Here is a 12,037-nt window from a genome sequence, read left to right on the forward strand (position 1 = left end):
GGTTAGAGATACAAAACCATGGAGAATACCTCTCCTTCTAAGATCCCAGATGTCGAGAGGACCATTTTAATCACATCATAGAAGATAGTAGCAGATTTTGCTGCATTTTTAAAAATAGTTTACAGTTACAATAATTTGAGTTACAAAATAGAATAGAAGCTATGTTCTGTCTTCCCAAATATGGATGACTTTAGACTTGGATGTTGGAGTTTGAATTAGCAGGCAGATGTTTAAACAGTATTTCCTTTAGAAAAAATGAGTTAAGTGTTAATGTGACATTTTTCAAAGTCATGTTTTTTAAAAGGTTTGGCATTCAGAAGTTTGGCATTCAAAAAAGTCAATTTATTTAAAGGAATTGCCTATTTCCATACAATCTGTCCCATATACTCAGGTCCTCTGGGAGGAATTTATTGCAACCTTTAAAGACCAGGTTAGTTGCTACCTCCCAGAAGACTTTTTCTGCAACTGCTCCCAGTCTGTGGAATGGCCTGCCAGATGAGATCCATCAAATTACAAACTTAGACACTTTTTGAAAAGCTGTCAAGATGGATCTCTTCTGGCAGGCCTTTCCAGAATAAAGTCCTTGGCCACATAACGATTACTTGCATACATCATTGACACTTTTGGTCTATGCCATGACTCTGCCCATGATTATTACATTTTAATGTTATTTATGTAATTTTAATCTCAATTTGTTTAATTATTTTTTAGGGGCAGTATTGTGTATATCATTGTATGATTTTATATGTTGTTCACCGCTTTGATTGCTTTTACAAAAAGCAGGATACAAATAAGATTTATTTATTTATTTATTCATTTATTTGAATTCTGGATATCTACAAAATTATAAATTTATGAGACACCCTTCCTCCCACAAAGTCCTAGCAGCAGGTACAGTATTTAGAACTCTGCATATTTGAAGTACCAACACACATTCTTTATCCATGAGAATAGATTAGGAGAATAGAGTGAGAGAAGAAAATATAGCGCAACAAATATTTAACACAGAAATCAGGGGAGCTACAGGAAATATTTTGATAAATAAAAAAGGCAGGTGTTTATCCAGGTAAATTCTGCTGCTGACAGAGCTTCTCCAGTTGGGAGAAGGAGAGGGAGAGGCACTCTCAAAATCTCCTCTGGAGAGGTTAGGGGATCCCACTGAACAATGCAGTGGGGGAAAGAGCTACAGGGCCAGCCTCATCACACAGAATTAGGAGATTTCACCCACCCAGTCAGAACCGACATGTCATCCCCACACCCACTGTGTCTAGGTCAAAAGGCTTACAAATAAACAATATATTGTTGGGCACACATTATAACTAAAAACTATTAATACATTTCAATTTAACTGCCTCAGTCAGGATTATGAAAAGTTGATGATTTAATATTTATTTTAAAGAGTTAGGAGCAGTACTGTGATACTAATGTACTGGGGTGGTTTAGAATTGTCTGAAAAGTAAGCAGGCATGGGAACACGATGTGTGCATATTGTAATGGGGAAGTTTTTCTCTCTCCCTGCACTCCAGTTTTTTAAAACCTGATCCTCTGAGTAACTGCAGCCAGCCTAGTCTTAGCTGACTGCAGTAGATTTTTATTTGAGGACCTCAATGTGTGGGGCGGATTGTATGGAAGAAGGCAATCCTGTAGGTAGGCTGAACCCAAGCCATGAAGGGCTTTAAAGTTTATAACCAACACCTTCTACTGTGCCCAGAAATTAATAGGCAGCCAGTGAAGGGATTTTAATATCGGTGTAATATGGTCACCTCTAGATCTTCCAGTGACCACCCTGGCTGCCATATTTTGTATTAGTTGAATTTCCAGACTAGGTACAAGGGTAGCCCTATGTAGAGCACATTGTGGAAGTCAAGTCATGAGGTTATTAGTACGTACATGATAGTTTTTAGGTCCTTAGATTCCAGGAAAGAGCATAGTTGGCATATCAGCTGAAGTTGATAACTGGCACTCCTGGCTGTCACATCTATCTCAGCTGACATCTGAAGCAACGGATCCACGAGTACCCGCAAACTACAAACACAGTCCTTTAGGGGAAGTGTGACCCCCATGCAGGACTGGTTGACAAATTTCCAACCTTGGATTAGGGCTCCCAACAACAAGCACCTCCATCTTATCTGGATTCAGATTCAATCTGTTTGTCCTCATCCATCTCATTACTGCCTCAAGACATTCATTCAAAGGGGAGATCCGGGGCATGGAGAGATGTAATTGGATGTCATCAGCATACTGATAACAACCTGTGCCATGCCTCTGGATGATTGCTCCCAGCGGTTTCATGTATATGTTAAACAGCATTGTGGACAGGATGGGAAGGGCAGCTATGAAAAAACTAGAAAAGCTCCTGAAGAGTAAAGCTATGAAGGAATTAGGCAAGATTCTGAAATGTAAAGATAATTGCTGAATACTAATATTGGGATAGTTCAAGCCAACGTATTTCTCATCTCTATATTTGGATGTGAAAGCTGGACAGTGAAGAAAGCTGATAGAAAGAAAATTACAGTAATTCATTTGAGAAGTGGTGCTAAAGAAGAGTTCTGTGGAGACAGTGAACTACTAAAAAGGTCCTAGAGCAAATCAAGCTGAAACAATCTATAGAAGATAGGATGACTAAACTGACTTCACATGAGGGTGTCATACTTTGCTTATATAACGACTAGACAGAATTCACTAGAAAAAACAGTAAAGCTTGGTAAGGTAGAGGGCAGCAGGAAAAAACAAAGGCCACACCAGAGATGAATAGACTCAATTAGGGAGGATACGGCCCTGGGCTTGCAGGTCCAGAGGTTTTTTAACTTGGTGGTCTCTCATTCATAGGGTTGCCATGAATTGAGGTCAACTAGAAGGCAGTAAACACCACCACCACCACCACCACCACCAATCCAAAAAAAGTAACTATCCCAAGTTCTGATTATTAAATCTCAAGCCCTTTACATTTAAGTCCAGCTTCAATACTACCTTCAGCCATGACACCAGTATCTAATGGCCATTGTCTAAAAGAATGGGTGAGAATTTTGTGTCTGTCCAGATGACGCTGAACTGTAAATTCCAGCATCCCTTGCCAACCAAGCAAATGGCAAGTAAGGCATCCGGGGAGCTGCAGCCCAACATCTGGAGGGCCATGCTATTTCCAGCACTAGTTACATGAAGCTTTCAATTTGACCTATTCAGGTGATAATCTTAAAGTGATAGCACTGAACTTCCTCAAGAAAAAAATAGTCATATTTCAATAGATCACCTTATTCTCCCATAGAAAGGTGCCTGGAATTTAAGATATTTTGATAAGACTCATCCTTCTGTTTGCCACACTTGGGGCATCTGTTGTGGGGATACCAGAGAGGTGCTTTCCAGTGGCTGTTCTGAGTATGGATTTTCTTGCCATGGGAGAGAAAGGTGGCTTTATTTTGACCTTTGGCAGTTAAGCTGGGTTTTTAAAATCTGTTTGCATGTTCTTATTTCTTTTTATTGGTGCATTTTAATTGTCTTTTAAAGTTCTTTTTATGTTTTAATTTTATTTCTGTTTTATGTGAATTTGATTTATTATTCCTCCAAAAGTTCCTATTCCACTACATCAGTAACACTGGAGATTATCATAACGAGGAAGGGATAAGGATGGGATTGCTCCCTCATCCTTATTCCATCCATGACCCGAGTGAAAGTGATTGCATAAATCCCTTTCACATTGCAGCCAACTGAAAAGTGCTTTCAACCATAAGCTGAAAGCTCTTTCAGCTGTCATGATATTAACAGGTTCTTTTATTAATACAGAAGACTGCAAATGATGGCTGAAAGCACTTTTTAGCCGGCTGCAGTATGAAAGTGATTTCTGTGATCACTCTCACTTGCGCTTCCCTGCCAGGTCAAGTGCACGTCATGTGTGAAAGTCCTTCCTGTGACTGAGTGGGAAGGATGGGACAGGGACAGGAAAATGACATCCCATCCCTTATGTGATAATCTCCAGTGCGGTGCGTAGATGGCCTTAGGTTCTCAGTGAAGGCTCTGGTAGGGTCTGCCAAGGTAGTAATCCTTCAGATACAGTCCTGCTGGCAGACTGAATGTACACCAGCAAAAGACCAGACTAGTGAAATAAAAGAGAACTTCATAATCAGAAAACTGACCACAGGTGATGCCCTGGTGACAGCAACTATGAACAGAATGACAGTATTGAACAGTTGAGTTCTGCATTCATGGGTTGACTACCCACATTGATGAAATCATGGCTCTTCAAGATGTTCATGATAGCTGAATAAGGCAATTGTTACTGCCCTAAATGCCATTTCCCCAATATATAGGACATATAAATTTAATAAATTAATTAATGCACTACTTCTCACAGGGAGAGAAAACTGTACATTTGGTAACTTTTCAAGTGAAGTTGTTGGTGTTTCTGTGACAACTGCTTATTTTGAATGACTGAGTGAGTGACTGGTCTTGTCAGGCCCATCATGGTGAAAGGGTAAAGACAAGTTCTTTGTGGAAAGAGACGGAAGTTGTGGAAATCATTATGACTTCAATGAAAAAAATGAATTTTCCTGAGGCCTTATTATTGTTTTGAACTCAATAGCAGAGCCATTGTTAAACCGATGACATAAATATATACACACAGCCCTGGAAATGGAGAAAAAAAAGATTCTGAAGGGATTAATCTTTAAAACATTTCTATACAAATACTGCGAAGCAGATGCAAATACATAATTTACTGCATTATTGCTGACCTTTCATAATTCATTAGCAGCTTGGTTTTGCTCTGCCTCATTCAACTTGTATAAGGTCATCAGCAACTGGTATGGAATCAGAGTGCAGTAATTTTTAAATGCATTATAATAGAAATGGTCTACCTGCAGCATTATACTTAAAAAGGGTGGGGGATGATTTTCCTAGCAAAACAAATCTCCAAGTTTTCAATTCCTGCATCTTAAAAATCTAACAGGTATTTCTGTAAAGTTTTGCACAACTATTGTTTAAATATGAACAGTTATATTCCTGACCTACCCTTCTTCCAAGGACTTTCAGAGCATAAAGTGCTGTCACCTTCATTATATCTTTATAATAGCCCTGTGAGGTAGGTTACACTGAGAGACAGTGGAGATTATCACACAGGTATATGATAGAGTTGGGATTGCTCCCCTGTCCTTATCCCATCCATGACCTGAGTGAAAGTGATCGCGCAAATCACTTTCACATGAAAGTGGGCTGAAAAGCATTTTCAGCCATCATCTGAAAATGGTTTCAGCCATCCTGGTAATAGCAGGTTCTTCCATTATTATAAAAGACTGCAAATGACAGGAGAAAGTGATTTCAGCTGATGGCCGAAAGCACTTTTCTGCCTGCTTTCATGTGAAAGTGATTCGCATGATCACTTTCACTAATGCATTCTGGGTGGCTGAATGATGGATTCAGCACACTTATGAGTGAGAATGATTTGTGCAATCACTTTCACTTGTGCTTCCCTGCCGAGTCAATATCAGGTCATGTGTAAAAGTCCTTTTTGCGATCAGGCAGGAAGGACAGGACAATGATGCACCGTGCCTCATGTGATAATCTCCAGTGACAAAGTCATGGTCAACCAGCAAGCATCACGGTTGAAAAGAGATTTTAATCCAGGTGTGTCAACCGCCTCTTCACCGAACATATTCTTCTACACTTCATATTGAGTGTGACATGATTCTGAATTTGGTTGAATATATTACATGATAATATTTTTGACCTCAAGTACACTGTAATTGGTTGGATGTTTTCTACAGCAAACATACAGTCTGAAACAACAAAGGCAAATTTTTAAACACAGTAGGTCGCAACCTAATCAGTGCTGTCCATTCAGCCCCAGAACAGACATCCTGGTAGGATTGATTCTTCATACATAATCCCTCATCGCTTCAAATTTTTCCCTACACAATTGAAAGATTCTCCAGGGCAGATTTTTGGGGGTACAAATGATACAGGCAGGTGTAGAAGGAAGGAAAATGTCACTGCACAATTGGAATACACTAACACGATGGGGGATGTAGTCCTTTCCAGGAATTATAGACCGATCAGGCTGCTCAGGTTGTTGAAACATCTTCATTTACAATTTATATTAAATGTTTCATGTACATACTTGTATTACATGGCAACATGATGACCACAGGCATAGACTGAGATGGGAACTGACAGAGCTTGGAAACTCCATCTCCTAGAATCCCTCAGCCAAGATGGCCACTGGCCATGCTGGCTTGGGAATTATGGGATTTGTAGTTCAAAAACTAATATTTTCCAAGCTATCCAAGGAACAGACTGCAAGTACATAAAAGATTTCTATTAAAAAGGAGCTCAGAAGAAATGAACATTTAAAAAAAAAAGGAATTATAACACTGTATTTTAGACTAACTCATATATAAACTAAAGTTTGTGACAAAGTAACAAGAATCCACTTAACAGCATTCTATGTAACAGCAATATTTCATAATTTTCTTCTGCAAAGCATTTGTGCTTCAACCAGATCATTTTTCTCTCTTTTGAAAACTTAAGCCTCTCTATTTTTGATTAAACAAAATGTAGAACAGAGAATCCCAGAGACCCTCCCTTAGAAGCCCTGAGCCAGCCCAGACCCCACACATCCCCCAAGGTGACATGCTTTAAATAGCTAGGCTTTGACAAAGTTTGCTGCCGCAATACACATATGTGAGAAGCATAACACCCCACACACAGTCTGTGAAATTTGGCTCTGTTGAGAGCATTCTGTCAACATTTCAAAATGTGCAGAATCCACTCTCAGCAGTTCCTGTGCTGCCCACATGTGGTGGTTCATCAACAACTTCCAACTGAAAGTGTCAATTCAGCCTAATTTTAAAAACAACAACGACGACAATCCATCATCTTAATCTGCAATAAAAACTGATCGTCCTCCCACCCAATCCCCCTCAGTCTAAAACAGGACCATGTTCTATCTTATAGAGATTCAGGAAAGGATAGACAGAAAGCATATGATTCCGGAACTGACTTTCAGCCCTAAAGTTTAGGTGATAATTTGCAGACATGCAAGCATAGAGATAAATGGCAGGTACGAGTGAAAAAGCTGAGGAAAATAGCATGTTGTTATTGCTGTTTTGTTCCTTCATGTGAATTCTGATTTATGGCAACCCTAACCTAGAGGTTTCTTGCCAAGATTTGTCCAGAGAGGATTTCGCATTCCTTTCCTCTAAGGCTGAGAGTGTGTGGTTTGACTAAGATCACGTTGTAGGTTTCCATTACTGAGCAGGGATTTGAACCCTGGTTTCCTGGAATCCTCATCAAACACTCAAAGCACTATACCACACCAGATGTCCAATACAGCTTGCTTGTATTCCTATTAAATACTAAGAATTTTGGCCTTCAGATGTTTAACCTCCCTTTACAACCAATACAACTTATTCTTTAAATGCTGCACAAACTACAGTGCACCCACGTCATATGTGGGTGTGCTATATATGAGGCTTTCAGTTTACGCTGAAAGCTGCATGCCAGAAAAGCAACCGTGTGCACGAGCCCCATTGTTTTCAATGGGGTTTAAGCACTCATGGAATTTCCCTTACGTGGGGGGGAGGGGGGATGGAGGACAATTAAAATTCTATCCATAAAGGATACTTTCAAAAGAGATGGCCTTTTATTGTTCTAAATGTATTGTCTTTTTGGCTTTATCATGTAAAGGGTACGGCAGTCCTATAGTCCATGAAGAGGTGAGAGAGAGCAGTGCACTGAAAGAACAGCTGCTAGATCCTGCACTTCAGGGATGGGCAACTGTTGCAACACCGTCATTTGCTGCCAGTGTGTTTCTGGGCCCAATTGAAAGTGCTGATTATGATCTTTAAAGCTACATATTGCTGCCCTCTATGTTAACTGAAGGACCACATCTTTCCATATGAGGCTGCCCATGTTTTGAGTTCTTCTGCAATGACCCCACCCCACTAACAAGTACACTTGATAGTAACAGGAGAAATGTCCCTTTCACTAGCTGTTACCAAACTGAAACTCTCCTTTGAGAGGAACCTTCTAGGCTATATTTCCATAGACAGGTTTATACTTTTTATTTTATTTTGGGAGGCCTTTGCCGACTGTTTACAGCAACTCGGCCTTGAAGAATTCTGCTGTACTGTTTTTTATCTGTTGTTTGTAATAGTTAAGATTTCAACTGGTTTTAATTTGTTGAATAGTTTAATACTATTTTTTTAACTTTTGTATTTGGTATCTTTTAGCTGTTTCTTTTAACTGTTTTAAGTTACCTTGATTGCAAGAGTGGGCGAAAAATATGATATAAGTCAAACAATTTACTAAAGGTACCAGTTATGATCTTGGGAGTGAAGCAGGGTCAGCTCTGGTTAGTACTTGGATTGGAGACAGCCAATTAATACCAGATGCTATAGGCTCTACATTAGAGAGAAAAATGGGGAAAACCACCTCTTTGTCTTCCTTGCCTAAGAAAGACATATGAAATTCATGAGGTCAACATACATCGACAAGTAACTTGAAGGCATGCACACACACAACCCCAGATTAGTTGAAGTTGGTAAGTGCTGTTACTCAGTGAAAGATGCCAACTCTGGAAACAACAAATCATATTTTTCAGTTTGACTGTTCTTTGGACCCAAGTCACAGCCTACCTTCTCAGTGGAAGAAGAGGAGGAGGAGGAGGAGGAATCACAACAGTAACTGTTGTGTATCCCATTGGCTTCCAGTAAGGTATCAGAAGGCAGCACTCCACACTGCCATGTGCCTTAAAATATGCCATATTTTATTTTATTGTTTACTTTTTTATTTTATTATTTACTTTTCTCCCTACCAATTAAAATGTCCACTTACATTCTGGGGTAGCAATTCTGCAATATATTTGAGGCTCTTAATCTGTTTTGGTCTTAAGAGACTAGTTTATTAAACCAATGTGTAAACTGGAAGATGCCAGAGGACATGAAGGCATTCTGAATAATTAAAAATAAAAAAGGAAAACTAATTGATCCCCAGAAGCAGCTTGCTCACCCCTTTAATACATTCTCAGCTAGGCAGACCTTCAAGGATGGAGGAAATCCTGAAAGCCATTCCCCTGACTTTCTGTACCATAGAGTGGTTCCAAAGAGCTACATGGTTATTATGTATAGCCACAGACCGTTGTCTTTGGCTTCACCCTCTGGTGTCAGGGTGGAGGTCATTAGGCTGATGATGGACAGAAGGATGAGCACAGTAAAAAGAAACACCCAGGAGGCACCTGTCTTTGAGATACCTGACACTGGGGATGGAAAAAAATTCTGTCTGTTAATTTTCCCCACTTTTTTTAAAAATCAAACCTCAAAACTTTTCGTATCAGGTATGAAGAATTTTTAAAACTTTGGTAAATTCTTCAAAACTCAAATAAAATTAATAAATAACATTCTCCCTCATTTGCAAAAGACAAATTCAATGGGTCCATCTATTCACATCATTGGGATCTGAATATGATGGCTTGGACGATCCTCACTTTAGTGTTCAGAGATAAATCTTTACATTTAGGATCTTGTCCAGTTATTTCATAGCTGCCCTTCCCAATTCTTGTCTCCTGATTTCTTGACTGCAGTCTCCATTTCGATCAATAACTATTTGACTATTTTGATTTTCTCATTTGACTCTTTGACTATTTTGGTTTTCTCATTATCTATGAATTCTTGTAGATCTTCCATTGACCTTATTTTTGTTTTCTTGGGGCCCCAACAGACAGGCTAAAATAAAGCTGCTTCGGGTCACTTTGGAGGTATGCTTTTTAAATGACACACACATCTTAAGAGGCCAGAAGCTGCGCCAAAGCTGTCCTCCAGTCCTTAGGAATGGAGCATGGCTTTGGCGTGGTTTCTGGCCTCTTAGGACGCATGCATAATTTAGACAGCATACCTCCAAAGTGACCCAAAGCAGCTTTATTTTGGCCTGTCTGTTTGGGCCCTTATTGTTCAATCTTAAGCCTTATCTTGACACTTTTTTACTTTTGGGAACTTTCCGAAAGTAAAAAGGTGATTTTTTTCTGTTCACTTTATTTTTCCGTTATTGCTGTTTGGGAGAAACATTGTCTGAAAATCATCCTGCGTTTGCAGTTTTTTTCCTACTTTTCAATCCCGTTTCTGAGAGGTATTAATAATAATAATAATAAAAGTTTTATTTATATACCGCCCTTCTTATAATCTAATGTGATAAGGTCCTTAATCATCTTCTGATCTTATGACTACAGTCTTCACTCTGAGTAATGATCAAGCCAAGGTAGGTAAAATCTTGAACTATTTCTATGTTTTTATTGTCTGCTTTCAAGTTATGTACATCCTCCATGGCCATTTTCTTTGTTTGATTAAATTACAGTTCCCAGAATTCTCCAGACAGCATTCACACTGGGATTATTGGCTGAACAATTTTGGGAATTATAGGGCCCGTACAGACAGGCCCTATAATTTGGGTCACTTTAGAGGTGTGTTGTTTAAATGACACACACATCTTAAGAGTCCAGAAGCTACACCAAAGCTGCGCTCCAGTCCTTAGGACTGGAGTGTGGCTTTCGCATGGCTTCCGGCCTCTTAGGACGCATGCATCATTTAAACAGCATACCTCCAAAGTGACCCGAAGCAGCTTTATTTTGGCCTGTCTGTACAGGCTCTTTGTAATCAAAAGTAACTTTTATCAGCTCCATTCAAGGTCATGCTGATTTATCTCTGAAGTGTTTGGATTGACCATAGGACTGACCATCCTAGAAACTGAGTTCCAAGCCCAAGGCTATTGCAAGGAAAAAGAAAAATGCCATGAGATACTTAGTTTCCATTATAAAAGGGTGTTTGTTGAATCAATAAACTTTCATTTGCTTTGGCTTTTAATCAGGTTGGTGTAATGTGTCTCAGATGGTGTTTTATATAGGAAATAAAGGGATTACACAGCCAAGAACTCAATGAAGCAACAAAGTGACCTTTACAGTGCTATACAAAATAATGAGGCCTAGACTTTACTGCTGGCTTCCAGGATATTTTTTTGCCCACTGGTGAAATATTTATTTAGTCTGTGTGATCTGCTCTTCTGTGGTTATGTGGAACAGGCTTCACTCACGAGGATTATTAGAAAATGTTACATTTGATCTGTTGTAGAACATGGGCACCTCTTATAGGGCAGATTCTTGGTTGTAGTCACATTCTCAGTATACTAATCACGTCAACCTGAACTATAGAACCTTAAAAAAAGAGGAAATCTAACATATCTGTCCAAGTACTGATGAATATGGATGGCTACACTGTGATACAGAAGCATAGCAGAACTCCTACATACTTAGATTAAGCACAAGTCAGTGGTGGTTTATGGTGTGAGCAGAAGTGAGGGCAGCCTGTGATAATGCCAGGCCAATATCATGCATGGCAATCTTAAAATTGTAAGAAATGGTAAGAAAAGGCGAACATCTCAAGATGTAAATGACACCTCTAAGTAAAGGAAAGTAATCCAATAGAATTTCATCTGGCAGTTGACAGAACATAAGATGTTGTATAAAAAGAGCTTTGTACAGTACCTTGCCCAACACCATTATCTAGAAGCCCTAGAAAGGGAAGGGACGTTTATGTCTCTTGGCAAGAGTAGAACTGAGGGTCTTCGACACCATACAGTTATAGCAGAATGGTTCCACTTTGACTGCCATGGCTACATCTTATGGAATCCTTGGGTTTGTAGGTTGGAGAGGCAGTAGAACATCTAAATACCCCTCCCTGAACTAAACTATGGAACTGTACAGACGGGTGGCTCCATACTGCCCGTTTTTGCCTTGCATCTGTGCTGCAGCATCCAAATGCTGAAGCACAGAAACACCCTCCAAAAGGAGCCACTCTAGGTGGCTCCTTTTTTGAGGTGTCATAAAGCCTGCAACGCAGCCCTATGATGACTCTTCCATCCAGATCTGTTTGGATGCTTGAGCACCCTTATGTCACAAGGCTGCACCCTGTGTGGATGGGGACACAGCCTTGTGATGTTAAGGGTGCCAATAATAGTGCTCAGCGCATTTGGATGCTGCACCCTATCGAACCCTAATATC

The sequence above is a fragment of the Sceloporus occidentalis genome, unplaced genomic scaffold, assembly GCF_023333645.1.
Source record: "Sceloporus occidentalis isolate IW3139 unplaced genomic scaffold, rSceOcc1.0.p SCAF_1, whole genome shotgun sequence".
Taxonomy (NCBI): domain Eukaryota; kingdom Metazoa; phylum Chordata; class Lepidosauria; order Squamata; family Phrynosomatidae; genus Sceloporus; species Sceloporus occidentalis.